The sequence below is a fragment of the Trachymyrmex cornetzi genome, unplaced genomic scaffold, assembly GCF_001594075.2.
Source record: "Trachymyrmex cornetzi isolate Tcor2-1 unplaced genomic scaffold, Tcor1.1 scaffold412, whole genome shotgun sequence".
Taxonomy (NCBI): domain Eukaryota; kingdom Metazoa; phylum Arthropoda; class Insecta; order Hymenoptera; family Formicidae; genus Trachymyrmex; species Trachymyrmex cornetzi.
The window spans coordinates 330,071-344,688 of NW_017298876.1; the positions used below are offsets into that span (position 1 = coordinate 330,071).

Here is a 14,618-nt window from a genome sequence, read left to right on the forward strand (position 1 = left end):
CAATCATTTCATACTTTTAATCATTTTTATCTTTAATATGCAGCATAGAATTACTAAAGAAACATTTGTCCCAACTCCTTAAATCTTTAACTCTAATGCCACACTACGTACTTCAAATTTCTTAAATTGTTATCGATGCAATTAACAGAATAGTTCGATATGGAATACGTCGGAGAGATAAAGTACCGATTAAAAAGTAATAACGCAAGGTCAATTTCACATATTGATTTTAAATCTTTAAACATTGCACACTTTCAATTATTTTTATTTCTAATATATACGTAGTATGGAATTACTAAAAAAATATTTGTCCCAACTTCTTCAAACCTTAATCCTTAAACGCCACACTGCGGGAACAATACAATTGGGCATGGCATATACCCAATCCAATTCAATTGCTTAAATTTCCTTGAATTGCTATCGACGCTATTAACAGAGTAATTCAATAAAGTACATGGGAGAGATAAAATACCGATTACGAAGTAATAACGCAAGGTCAATTTCACATATTGATTTTTAAATCTTCAACCATTTCACACTTTTTCAGTCTTTTTCAGTCATTTATCTCTAATACTTTTATTTCTAATATATGCGTAGCATGAGATTATTTAAAGAAAGATAAAAAAAGATTTGTCTTAATTTCTTTAATCTTTAACTCTTATAAACGCCACACTACAATAATACACTTGGGAATAATACACTTGAGTATAGCATATTCAATTCACTTACTTTCAAAACTTTCATAAAGATAAACATGTTGTAAATAATTTTTTTTTCAATCGAAACAATTTTTTCTAATTAGACATTGGATAACTATACATTGAAAAAAAAATCCATATAGTACTTTTACATAGAATTTACTTGTTTATGACCGAAAAATTACCTAATTATAGTTGGAAATTTTTTTCCAGATTTTTAAAAATGAAAATACATATTAATGGTAAATATATGTGAAAATTTTTATGCAAAAATAATTTGCAGTTTCAAATTAAATTTATTTATTTTTACGTGTAGATGGAAAAAACAGTTTCATCCGAAATTACAGAAAAAATAAAATTTTACGTTTATTGTATGATTATTGTAGCTAATTAGGATCTGTATAACTTGGCACGCCGAAAAAACAATAGGCGAATTTTTCGACAAAGCGGCTAGATCTGCTCGCCGAGGAGTTAAAAGTGATTGATTGAATCCACAGATAAGAACCATGCTTATTTGCTTGACAAGCATGCCAAGTGAACCGCTTTGTCAGTTTGAACTCATCTATTTTGTATGTAAAATTCTATGTTTAATGGAATCCCGAAAATATATATTCCATGTGAAATTAATATAATTTGTAATTTTCTATGTGGATTTTAATATTACATGATTATGCTAGGTTGGAAAAACACAACTCAGCATAATCATGTAATTTCACACAAATATTTTTTTGTACCAAGCAAACGTATGTATCTTTATCAATAAATAAATTATAAGTAAAAAAGCATTAGAAAAGTTTTGAAAAAAGTCGGATATGCTATATCGAAAAAGTGTTTAAGCAGGATTAATTTAAATTATCTCGCGGCGAGCGGGAAATTTTTTTTACAAGAAAATAATTTTAAAAAGAAAAATAAAAATACTTTTATTTGCCTAAAGATAACGTGACACTCTCGCGAGATCTACGATCATTTGCAACGGATAAATAAACGCAAATTGTTGAGAACAGCGCTCGAATTTTGACGCAGATTTATCGATTGCGCGCAATAATTTTGCAGTAGCGCGTTATGCGTTGTGCATTATCATGACATTGTCATGCAGGTTTGACGATTCAACGAACGAGGCTTTGTGCGTCTAGAACTTTTTGTTACACGGACAATAAGAACTGCACACGGCTGTCAGGTGACCGGCGCGACGTCAAAGGTCGATGAACTTTGACCGTGCATATGACATCATTGATGCGCAAGCTCCATCGCGGAATCTATTTCTGCTCCGACGGGGTTGTCGCGGATACACCAAAGCATGTTCCAAGGGATAAATTGTCAGAGTATCTGTCTACCGAGTGTTTCCCTGACAAACTTATTTCGCTCTGGAGATAAAAGGTTCTCGCGAGCTGAGTTTGTCAAAGGTGTGTAAATGAAAATAAAACTTTGCTTTCGAGTTAATGACTGTCAATTTTACTTGGACAAATTGCAGACGAGATTTACTTGCTAGGATGTTTAATATAGAAAGTTAGATTATGACTATAATTTCTCGACTTTTCTGTTGAATGATTATCGAGAAGTTGTAAGATTTCTTGATAAAATTGTAATAAGGATTTAACTGATATTTCTTGGTGCAAAATGTTTAGAAAATTGCAAATAAAATGTTTATACAAAATATTTCCTAGTTGTTTTATATGTGTAGGTTTATTATTTATTCATTCTGTCTATCTAATTTATTGACTGAAAAAGTAAAAAAAAATTTTGATCGAAATATAAAAAAAATTTTATTATTAAATTTATTTCAACGAACGTTGATAATTTAACAGTGTATTCTTTCATATTATTGAAATTATTTTTATACAATAAAATATCCGAATATTTTGGTTTAGCGTATATAATTTTGGTGGTCAGTGGTTTGAGAAAAAACTAATTTTAACGGTGGTCTGCTATGTAAATTATTTTTTGGTGTATCCAGGTAATCGCATGCTATATAATTATACCTATACATTGTATAATTGTTCGTATTGTCAATATAATTAAACCAATTTATTGTATAGCCTTTTGATTCATTCTTCAAATCACGGAAGAGTTTCTCTTTGTATTCCATTTGAATTCCAGTTCATACTCGGCATGCAAATTGTATCCAAAGAGTCTGACGAATGACGGCTAATAATAGCTACGTATACATTTCTCAATAGATCGATATTTTAAATTAATCAAAAACATCGTGATATTTCAAAATGAATAAAATTGTGACACATTTAAAAAATTAATATCAAAATTTATCAATTTCTATTTAATAAAAATTTAAATTATGCATGATAGTATTGTACTCTTGAGAAGCAAGAACATAAGTGAAAAAAGACGAGAGCCTACACTGAAAGAAAAATGTACCAAATTTTAATAAATAATTATTTGAACAGTATTGATGTAACATTTATTTTAATAATTATTTTTTTTTATAATTTTATAAAATGTTATATTATACGAAAAATATATTTGCTAAATAAAAGTAATAATAGTTGAACCGAATTAATGATTGAATGTACTAAATAAATATATGTTTACATTTATGTAGTAAATATTCAATTGGCAATATTTAAACAAATATTTATTAAAATTTAGTACATTTTTCTCTCAGGGTATTTCAGATTAAGAGCGCAAATTGCGATACGAGTCACTCAATAGTCGTTAATTAATATTTGCTTTGAAGAACAAAGCTCAAAATATTTTCATGTGTATTAAATTTATGATATTTAATGTCGACAACAGATGACGTTTGTTTTTCGTAACTATTGTATATATGCGATTACCTCGGCATACGTGCGGCGAAAATTGAGCTAGGAAGCAACGTGATCCGTTCTGCATATCCTAGCATTATCATTCGGAACGCGACCGCAACACATACTACGAGACGCCAAATCCGATTATTCTCTGTAGCTATTAAAGTTAGCGAATACTGGATCGCGTTTAATAGACTTTAGCGATCCGTAAGTGTATTGAGACGATGGCTCGAGCTACCGAAGTAAATCTCACGTTAATCTTCCGTCACGATACGGTAAAGTACGCGCTACGGTTAATTAACATTGAGAGTGCCTAAGTATCGTCCTAAGTATCGTGCTCTGGTCATCGTACTCCGGTGGTTAGTGCGCGTAATCGCAGTAATTAACTGTTTTCGCAAATGAGTGTGAGTGCTATATATAACAGAAGAATGATAACATAGAAATTTAATTGGAAGATACATAGGAGGTACATATCGATGATGACGGAACAATAGTGTGAGTAATTCATCATATAGATATTTATTTCTTGCGGATCTTCTTATAGGATCCCTTTATAAAAAGAGGATGTTGAAGGGACGAAATTGTCGAGATAGGAATTTTTCCTTTAAAATTGACCTTTTTTTCTACAGAAAATCCATGTATATATTGAACGTACATCTTGCGTAGAGTCGCTAAGTTTGTGAATAGCCAGAATACTGGCCAGTTCCGGTGTGAAGTTGGCACCCCATTTTGAAAAAAATCGATATTTTATACACAGTTCCGTTTGCACCCACAATAGTTCTACAGTTCCTGCTAATTTTTAACAATAGTTCCGCTGATTTAGCTAAAAAAAAAAAAAATTTTATAAATGGGGTGCCAACTTCGCGTGGCACCCCAAGTATCGCAAAAATTAATTTTTATCACGAAATTCTAAAGTTCTCAAAGAGTTCTACAGTTCCTGATAGGTTTCAGCGACAGTTCCGGCCTCTAAGTATTTTTAAACAATTTTTTAATGTTAGAGGCAAAAATCTAATTTTTAGTTACAGTAACCAATTTTCGATATGTTAGCCATCCACAATGTCAATATACGATTTCGTTAGGCTAAATGCAGCCAAAAATTGGATGTTGCAGCCAATTAAAGACTATGGTCCACTTGAGCCTACAAATGTTTCGAAGCATTTTTTGATGTGTCAATTAGTGAAATTCTTTTTTCTGATTGGTCAGTCAAATGCTGCCGAAGCGTTTGGACCGCATTCAAAAACGCTATGCCATATTCAGCTAAATTTTTCTTTCAGTAGAATATGGAAGAATTTATTTGATGATTTTCGTGCATATAAGAATGCAAACATATATTTTTTAATGCAGTAACAAAACAAATTAGTGATAAAATCGATTAGAATATATTTTTGCTTATTTTAATAATATGTACATTATAATTGATTAAATTTTCTAGTTTATTAATTAGGCATAAATTATAAAACATAATGAAAATGAGAAAATATAAAACTGTAAGAAATAAAGTTTTTGGAATATAAAAGTTTTATTTAAATATCGTTATAGCGTTTATAGCTTTCATATTTAATGAAAAACAAGAGGTTTATATAAATATATATATATATATTTATGCGAAATAATAAATTGATCTTTATAAAACATGATGAAGAATAATATTTAGATTTCCTATTTCTCCTTTTTCTAAATATTTTTTAAATGAAGTTTGAGGTTTATTTTCAGAGTCTCTATTTTCAGAGTTAAATATTTATTTTAATATTTATTACATAAATGGAAGTTGGAATATAATTTTCAAGCTTTTTTAAAATATGTGTATATCAAAAGCATCAATAAAAGAATAAAAAATATTTCAAGTCGCATTTCAGTTAATTTATTTAATATAACAAACGCATAAATGATAATTACATTTATTTTCATAACACACCAATATATCTTAACTTTTTATAGTCCATCTATTTACTTATATTGCTATATAGAGTATGTGATATTTTTATACAAAAAGAAATAAAAGGACAAAATCAGCTGTATGGTAAAAATTGATATTTAAGTTGTAAGAATCAACGCTAGATGACAGGTCGGTATTTATATAAGTGTAATTGCATGCGAATTTTGACGAACAATTAATTGCACTATTTAGAAACTATATTTTCTTATCAATACTTTGGACCTAATCAATTTCCGGAATACTTTTTAAAGTATTATACAATAATTGTTGGACTCTTTAAAAATTATTTACTGATGCAGTATAGAAATTATTTCTCGTTGTGTAAATGCTTTGGTATGATTTTTTTCTATTATAGACGGTGTTTCTTTTGTGAGTAATTAACGATAATTACCTCAAATCGCGTTTTTTTAACAAAAAATCTTCCTCTATCAGGCAATAAATCTCTTCTCGTGTTTTGCGAGAGTGGTGCATATTGATTTTTCAATAAAAAGCACACTGCTTTTTTCTCCCAGTGTTTCACCGACGAAATCTCGATATCGTCGATGTATTACATCAATGCTACTAACTACGGGTATTTTTTGCATAAAACCTCGGGGCGTTCGACGATTTCAGTTTATATTTCAGTCCCGGTAAAATTCATAAACACGCGACGTTTTACGTGTGAAATTGCACATCGTTGTATTCGATGGAACGTTTACGTCTTCTCATATCGTATATTGATTCTCTCGTACGTATAAGAATGGAAAAATTTGCAATTTGCGACGCACTATTATAATGTACTGTACAATTTTAATGTAATGTAGCGATATAATGAAATTAGGATATGATTTAGATTTTTAAGTGATATTAAATTTGCAACTATTTTTCTGTATTTGCAATTATTTACGTAATGGACAAAAAAATATTTGAGTCCATTACATAATAACTATGGTTTTCTGGGATTAAAATTACGTTCGGAACATTTATTATTTAACCGTAATGTAGAATTGCGCGTTTTTTAATTAAATTTATGAACTTTGATATTAGTTCTTATAAAAAAAGGACATTGATAAGATAAAATGAAATAAGATAATGAAATTTGTTTTGATTTTTCAATTTAAGTAAAACTTACTTTATGCGAATTGTATATTGAGTTCAGCAATTTATATGTAATATTTTAATAAAATGTTTTCATAAAAAACCAAGTTCTAGCTAAAAGCTGGATACTTACTTTTTTCGATAAATGAAATTTGTAACTTACAATTAGAGCTAATATATTAGCTATATTAATGATTAAAGATATTATTGCAACTTATATCTGATTACTTGATAAGTAGACAGATAACATTTATAAATTTTGTGTGTGTGATTGAAAATTTATAATAATTTCAAATAGATTTTATTTTTTTATTTTTTATTTAAAATATACATGGCATTAACTTAGAATTTAGAAATAATCTTTTAAATAAACTTTTTAAAGAATTTATTAAAAGAAATATTATCGGTGTATATTATTGATGAAAGCTATTCAGGAAAATGAGTTATGTCTGGACATTTCATTAGCGAATACTATTTGGATTAGTTCGCTCCAAATACGTCATGTATCGAAAGCACCGCGTACGTGCAATTTCCTTCAACTGCATTTATCGTGGAGTTTGCATATGTCATTTGCGACGATTCCTGGCATCTATCGATTTTCCATGTAAAGCTATCCGACATATTTCTAATTAAATCATCATTCTTGCTGAGAGGTTAATGAATAGCGTTTTGAAAAGGAAATTATACATGGGTGCGTTTATATATATTATATCCCATGGATACTATTTATATTGAAAATATGAGTCTATACGATATCTCTCAAAATTTGGTTGATATTTTAGTTACAGGTTATTGAATCAATATAGTTGTTTTTTTATCATATAAAGAATTAGCTGTCTTAAATATACTTTAAATAAATATTGTGTTAGAATTAAAATTTAAATAAAACAAAATTAAATTTATAAAAATCCTGTCTATTAAATTAAAGTTTTATTCATTTAATGATAAATTATTATCACAATCGAAATTTTTGTGAAATTAGCGTTTTCAAAGTTCTGATTTGTGGGCTGGGTATATATTTTAAATACCTTTATTTTAAATACAATATTTGTAATATAATTATATTTTGTATTTCGTCGAAGCACATAAAAGTATTTTGTATTTTGCATTTCAGCTGAACATATATAAGTATTTTGTATTTCAAATACAAACTTCTAAGATTGCCTAAGACTGACAATTATTATTTTGAATTGCAAAATACAAAATACTTTCAATCTTTCGATTTGAAATATAAAATATAAAATATTTTTATGTGCTCTACTGAAATACAAAATACAATTATATTACAAATACTGTATTTAAAATAAAAGTACTTGAAATACATGCCTAACCCTGATGGCTCTGATATAATTAACAAAATTCTCATTTCAAAATTTTTATATAATTGATAACAATTATATAAAAATAATTTTATTATGAATGTGAATGAATTAAACGCTTGTTTCTAATAATTTTTGATATTGTGTTCTTGGACGTCATTCATTCGTGATATCTCATAAAATATATGTGTTCGTGAAAGCACAGCAGCTCGTTAAAGAATCGGTCATTGACGTTTATGCGGTGGAAGTCGGATTGTGAATAGCTTGCATACTCGCAATTTCCTCCGGCTGCCTTCATCATGAGGTAGACTGTGTGTCTCATTCACAGCAATTCCCGGCATCTATCGGTTCTTCGTGTAGAAAGCCGACTATCACGCAGCTCCGTTCTATCGATCCGCAGCAGCCAGGCATTCTGCATCTCTCCCTCTTCTCGACGCACAATACACATACACCGCCTCTCCCCCCCCCCCCCCCCCCCCCCAACACATGCGCGCGCACGCTCTTCATCCCTTCGTTGCCTTTCTCGCTCATCTCTTCGTTTCTATTCGCGTTACACCCACGCTGCATTTTCCCTCGACTCTCCCTCGTTTGTACCCTGTTCGTGTACCTGGGCGATGAACAAGGAAGCAAGTTCCTCAACCTCCGTTTCCCATCACCTATCGATGATGCAAGCGATGAGATGGAAGCTGAGTTATAGCGATCTCCGTCTGTTCGTCGTGATAGACACTTTGATATTATTCGCGACATCGTCACTCAATCGAGGTTGGATTCTCCTGCGAACTTGCACGTGTAGTAACACGTCCGCGGAATTATTTCACGTTGGGAGAAATACGCGAGAGAGAAATGTATTTCCTTACAGAATACTTCCGACGATCATATTCCGTAACAATTAGTATGTATAGCTGGAAATTGAATTAGAAATTAGGAGATATAGATTTGATTAAAGATGATAAAATTATATAATTTATATATAGTTTGTTAAAACTATATATTTTTCAGGTGCATTTTATTTCATACAGTACACATAAAAACTTCGGAATTGTACAACTTTCTCGCGTGAGACTCGTGTTAGAAGCAGGTGCTGCAATGAAGATCCGATTCACGCTCTTTATTGCCTGCTGTCACAAAGAAACGAATGGAAAGTAAGTATATTAACTCAGCAGCTGCGTCCTTTACTGATGCTTCTCCTCGATAAATTCCCTCGGAAACGTCGTAATAGCATTATGCTCGTAATATAATTCGCGACTATTGACGGACTTCCTCCAGTTTGGATATTTTTTTGATTTTTATTTTGATTTCTTTTAGTAGACGGCAAATTCGCAATTTGCAATTTGTTGTGTAGGAAATTAAGTGCCATTTGACGAACATTCTTAACGTAGGTAACTCTTAACTCTGTTTTCAGAAGGACGCTCGCTTTTAAACGTTTATTTATTAGCTTAAAAGAATGATTATTTTTTTATAATAGACAATGTGGGATAATATTAATAGAAAGTATTGTATAATGTTGCATTTTGCAAAATCAATCTATATTAACATTAATTAATATCTATTATGATAATTACGTTCTATATCAATAATATGTGTATTCAACTCAGTATTCAATGATATAATCAATTAATAATGAAATATATGTGTATTATTTTGAATCAAATTTAATTAGAATTAGTCAATCCGATTACTATTATTTATATTATTTTATGATACTTGTAAATTTTTTGTTTTACATATTTAAGCTTTATTAAATTAACAATTTTGTAAACGGAATATTGTTTATTCGAGATAAAAATAAAAAAGAATGTTTTGGTATTTTGCTCCTAATATTATAAAATATAACTGATATTATTACATATTAATTAAGAACTTTTGTGCATCAGCATTGAAATCTTGCTAGCATCATATACATTGTAAGATTCTTTCGTTGAAGAAAACTTCTTCAAGTGACTTCGTACATTTATCTTTGTCTCGAAATTGCTCTAGTTTTCTTGTCGACACATTTTCTTAAGATAACTTCTCCAAAGCAGACTTTTTGAGTAACTGAAAACGCAAGAAAGCTTTATCTGCTAGAGTTCTTCTTATATGCTGATTGCATAATTATTTCCGTGTCAAATATAGTGCGTCTTTTTTATTTTCTCCACTCGGCGGAGAAATGTAAAATCTGAAAATTACGAAAAGTATAAAAAGGGACACAAACTATAGAAATCAAAGCCTCAAACGATCTAGCTGGATCTTAATGCTTGTATGATTCTTACGTGAATTTATATACTATAGTATGTAGTCCCCAAAAACGCGCACCGAAATGATTTTTCGGTCTTGAAACGCTAACTCTAATAAATTACCGCAGTAATATCACGAGTTAAATTGACTAGTAATTTTTATAAAAAGAGATGTTCTTTATAAAGTTTTTTAAAAATAAAAATATTTATCATATTAAGATATAATGTCTACAGATATAGGAGATAATATATTTCGGAATAAAGCCTCCATAAATTCTTCACACACAGTTTGACGTGATCCACCTTTGACCCTAACTACTTCAAACATCTCGGGCGACATTACGCTTGAGTCGACATTCTCGATATTTTCGTAGCTTTCGGATTCTAGAATGCAGTGTAGGTTGCCTCTTTATTTATAGAAACCGACGGTGTCAACGGCCAGACCATGCTTGCCGAGCTTGCCTCTGAGCTCGTCTCGAGAAAGGTTCGCGATTATTCCTAGAAATAAGGACACGGGAAGCATCTTCTTTGAGGCAAAACTTGCGATCTTAGCAAGAATTTTATTGAGGAGAGAGAGAGAGAGAGAGAGAGAGAGTACTGAATCATCGAATTTTGTTTGAGCGCAATATGGCGAAAATTACTCATAATAATCATAACTGCAGTTTTCGTTTTTTTTTTTAATACAAATGGTTTCTTTAGACCTAAATTATAAATCGCGCAATTACAAAATAATTGAGAACCTATAATTTGATTTCTTTGAATCATGTTCACACAGAAAAAATTATTATATCAACAGCATTATTTCAATTGAAAATAATTTTGTTAATTTACAATAACACTATTAATAAAATACATACGTTGTTCTTGTTTCAATAAAATTTTATTTGTTCCATTAATAATGTTATTGAATTAACAAAATTATTTTCAACTAAAATAATGTTGATATAATATCTTTTTTTTTTAGTGTAGAAAGTTGCTCAAAAGTCCGAATGTGATTATACGTATAATATATAATGACAGTTTTAATGGCATGTATACTCTCTACTTTTAGAGTGAATCTTATTCTAAGGGGTGAAATTTCATTCTTAAAGATTGAAAATTGAGCCACTCTTTGTCAAAACTGACAATTTCCACTCTTTAGAGTGAGATTCTACTTTGGCGAATTTAAAGAGTATTATGTATGGATCAGTCGCTCACAAGCGTGCGTTGCAAGTTGCAAGTCACAAATTTCGCAACGAAGCACTTTTGACCGATGACGACGCCAAGTTAGGTAACCGAAATTGCAATAGCGCCGAAAGTTAAACCGGCTTGCCAAAATACCATCTGGAAGCATTGAGAATGAGTGGTCGATCAGTCGTTGGTCGACTCCGTGAAAACGACGATCGTTTTTCTTTTAACGGTCGACGAAGGGATAATGGGCGAGGTGTACTCTATCTTACGCGTGGTTGAGAGATGGATTCAGGGTGACACGGATCCAAAGATTATTCGGCGGAAATGTTCCGTGGTGGAAAGCAAAACAGTCGAGATCGAACCCGCCGAGCGATCCTACAAGAGCTTCCTTGCTGATGAGCCGGTTCTTCGCGATCTCCTTCGCGGCATACCCACCGAGCACGATCTCTTCGAGGTCGTGTGCACTATCAATCGGTTGGTCTTCTTCTACGTCATCATACGATGGATTAATCATGAGTTGTGGATCCTCGTCGGAAACAGTTACTACATAATAAATTCGTGAAATTATACGACTCGTTTGGACAAGTGTAGAGTGTTGTTGAATCGCTAGAAGAGGGCTTTTACATAGTTTCAAGTAGCTTTGTTTTCATAGAGAAGAGAGAATCATCAGGAAAAGTGTAGACGGCCTTTGGTACAATTTGGAAATTTGGAGCATTGCTAGATGATTGCAAGCCAACCTAATTGTATTTCTATCGAGTGAGGAAGAAGAATCCGAAATTTATAGGCGGTTATTTATGAGGACTGTTCGGTTTTCTCAAATATTATTTTTTTTATGCGGTATATCATGGCTGTCGTCAACTTGTTATTTTATTTTTGGGTATTTGTGTTTAATTGAAGATAACGCTGAGTTATGGTTATTGTTGGGAAATAAATACGTTAATTCGTGTTTTTGGAGTTTTGCATCATCAATGTTTTTCCCTTCATCTTATTAGTAGAAAATGTTGATTTTTGCGTGTTCTTTTTCTTACACAATTATTTTTAAAGACAGAAATACTTTTAAATGAAAGAATATCTCGTCACTTACGTGGGCGGAGCGCAGTAAATTATGCATCTACTATGAACTGCACTATATAAATATAGCGAAGAATATTCTGTAGAATAAAACAGCTAAAAACTTTATAAAAATAATATTAAAAGAAATATATACTAAAAAAATACAGTATAATAAAGAGGAAGCTTCCCAAGAAATTCTAAAACATTAAATAATATACAGAGAGAAAGAATATAATACAATTGTAGAAAACATCCGTAATATTAAAAAAAAAGAAAATAATAAAAATATATAAAACTCCGTAAAATTATATTTTTACGAATAAGGTTTATATATTAATAACTACGTTACATTTAAAACTGGGACGTACGTTATGTAAGAGTAATACTATAAATAATTTGTTGCAACATGTTTTATGTCGAGTCACGTATGCGTACAAATTTCTTCGGCGCTGAATATATTTTTATCTTATGGCGAACATTCACACTCTGTGCACTGAAAAAAAGAGTCTGGTTGCATTAATTGAAATTCTGATTTAAAATGAACAAAATTAGAATTTGGTTGAATCTATATACACATTGTAATTCTAGTTGAGACAACCAGAATGCTGATGGATATAGAATTTTCTCATTCATCCATTTTTAACCAGAAATTTTTTCTGTGTTTTTTCATAAACTTGCATTAGAACCGCGCGAAAGAGGCGAGAAGAGCTCGATGCGAAGAGCTTCGAACGAATGACGTGATTTTATTTTCGTATGGTTGAGTGATAATTTTCCAGGGACGTTTCTCAGCACTTCATAAATTTTTGCGTTACCTCGAAACGCGCAGATTCTCGGATCGATACGTCCTGTTTCACCCCACTCGTGACGACGGAAAAAGAGTCGCGAAAAACAGATTCCTTTACTTTCCGGATACAGATATTTTTAACCGTAATGAGTTTAACATAGATCTATAAATTTCTAACACGCAGGATATTAATTATAAGAGAATGATCCGTATTCACATTTTATTTTTATTGATAAATGTGTGTATATAGTTTACGTTACATATAATAAGGTCCGCCTAATTAATTTTATTTAAAAAAATTTTATTTATGGGAATATTGCAATCTGTGGTCTGTAATAACTGAATGAGAAAGTAATAAATTTAAAAGTGGCCCTTATTTAGTGCTAGGCCTTATTCGGCTCAGGTATCTTTTAGGAGGTGGTATTATTATGGCACCCCATTTACATTTTATACAATAACTTAATTAATAATTAATATTAAAAAATTTAAAACTTAACGATTACGTTCATTAAAGTGTTGTTCAATCAGTTCTAGACTCAAAGTTATGAAACATAATTTATTATTTAATTTAAGACATTATTTCTAAAAATAGAGGTTGTAATATAGCTTTCCATAAAAATAGATTAAAAAATTTGATTTTGTTTAAAAACAATATTTGTTACAAAATAAAAATCTAAAGTAAAATATCGCGGAATGTATGCAAATGTATGTACGTACACAAATTTCTTCCGCATATAAGCTGCTCAGTATTAAAAATCTATATACACATGGGTCCATATTCAGAACGTGCTTACAACGATGTTAGCGCGCTAACATACACTTTACGTTACGCATATTAGGGGAAAATGGGTGAACTGTGCGCATCTAAGGGAAATTTATTGCCGTGGAATAGTTTTCCAAGTTTAAAGCGATATAAGTATGGAAATGGAAACTATAAACATTTTTCTACCATTCCATATTCTCATATCGAATAGATTTTCATTCATTAAGGTTGTATTGAATCAAAAGGAAACGGAAAAGCGAAAAAATTTCTTGCGCATCGGGTAATTGTGCGCAAAACAAAAGTAAGAAATGAATGAATTGTGAAATGTTGACAAAGAAATAAAAAAATATTCATTATATTGCAATATAAATATATATAATATTAAATGTATTTTAAATATATTATATATATATTAAGAAAAAATACACAACTAATATAATAATAATGCACATAGGCGTTGACAAAATGAAAGCACTTTTATCGATAAATTCTGAATACGGGTCTATAATATAAACTATAAATTAACAGTAGAATTGCGATCGATTTGCGGAACAACTATTTTGATACGAGAAGTCATATTAGCAAAATGCTGTTGTTTAACTCGAAATATATACAGTCAAATAAAATGTTAAATAACCAACAACATATTTAAATATACATATATTCATATGATATGCTTGCAAGTTTATAAAAAATGAGGAAGTAATTAAATCAGTAAGTAATTCAGTGTGTGTTTAAATGCTAAAATGTATTTTAAAAACATTTCGAAATGTGTGTTCGAAAATAAAAATGCTGGCCATTATGTATTGTATATTGATGTTATGGTAATGGCGAGTTAATGAC

At 30.5% G+C, this 14,618-nt stretch overlaps 1 protein-coding gene and 1 long non-coding RNA gene across 3 annotated transcripts in view; both read left to right on the forward strand.

Moving 5' to 3' along the window:
• The window catches only part of LOC108764338 (uncharacterized), a 78,709-nt gene that overhangs the window by 2,805 nt on the left and 61,286 nt on the right, over positions 1-14,618 (forward strand). The window lies entirely within an intron of this gene.
• LOC108764339 (uncharacterized) lies at positions 7,090-9,171 on the forward strand. The gene is made up of 3 exons (XR_001940267.1): positions 7,090-7,164; positions 8,812-8,934; positions 9,098-9,171. It is a non-coding gene; the product is annotated as an uncharacterized LOC108764339 (long non-coding RNA).